Here is a 570-nt window from a genome sequence, read left to right as displayed (position 1 = left end):
TTAGTTATTTTCATGTATATAGGTCTATGGTTCTGCCCACGTCGTAGAAAAGACGCATCGACTGCCTCCAGGTTGCTGAGTACCTGAAATACCAGAAATAGCTAGGCTATCGTCTCTGGAGTGACCGAAGGACCCCGGAGGACGCCTGACGCCGAGGCTGCAAGTGCTCGTTCTGTGAGGAAGGGGCATCGACCACCTCACCGAGACGTCCCTTCTCCCCCGGTCACCGCCTGGGACGGTCGGGATACCACCGCTCCTTCTCTTGCTGCGTCGCCAGCTTTGACTCACTCCAGCTGTGAATGGAAAAAAAAAAACAAAACAACGAGTCCGGGAGGGCGAGAGACGCCGCCGTAGCCGTGAGGGAGAGCCGGCCCCGCCGCCATCCCGCCGCTCCCTCAGGGAGCTAAACCCCGCCCCTCCCTCCCCCTCCAATTACCGGGGCCGCAGCCAGCGGAGCCGCCTCCCATTGGCTAGGCGCGGAGGAAAGTCGCGCGCTCATTGGTTGAGCGCTTAGCGCGGGAAGCTCCTCCCTTCCCTCTTCCCCAGGCGCGCCGAGCCGGTTCGTGTTTG

This window comes from Haliaeetus leucocephalus, unplaced genomic scaffold (genome assembly GCF_000737465.1).
Source record: "Haliaeetus leucocephalus isolate CR32 unplaced genomic scaffold, Haliaeetus_leucocephalus-4.0 Scaffold897, whole genome shotgun sequence".
Taxonomy (NCBI): Eukaryota; Metazoa; Chordata; class Aves; order Accipitriformes; family Accipitridae; genus Haliaeetus; species Haliaeetus leucocephalus.
This window is presented reverse-complemented; position numbering follows the sequence as displayed.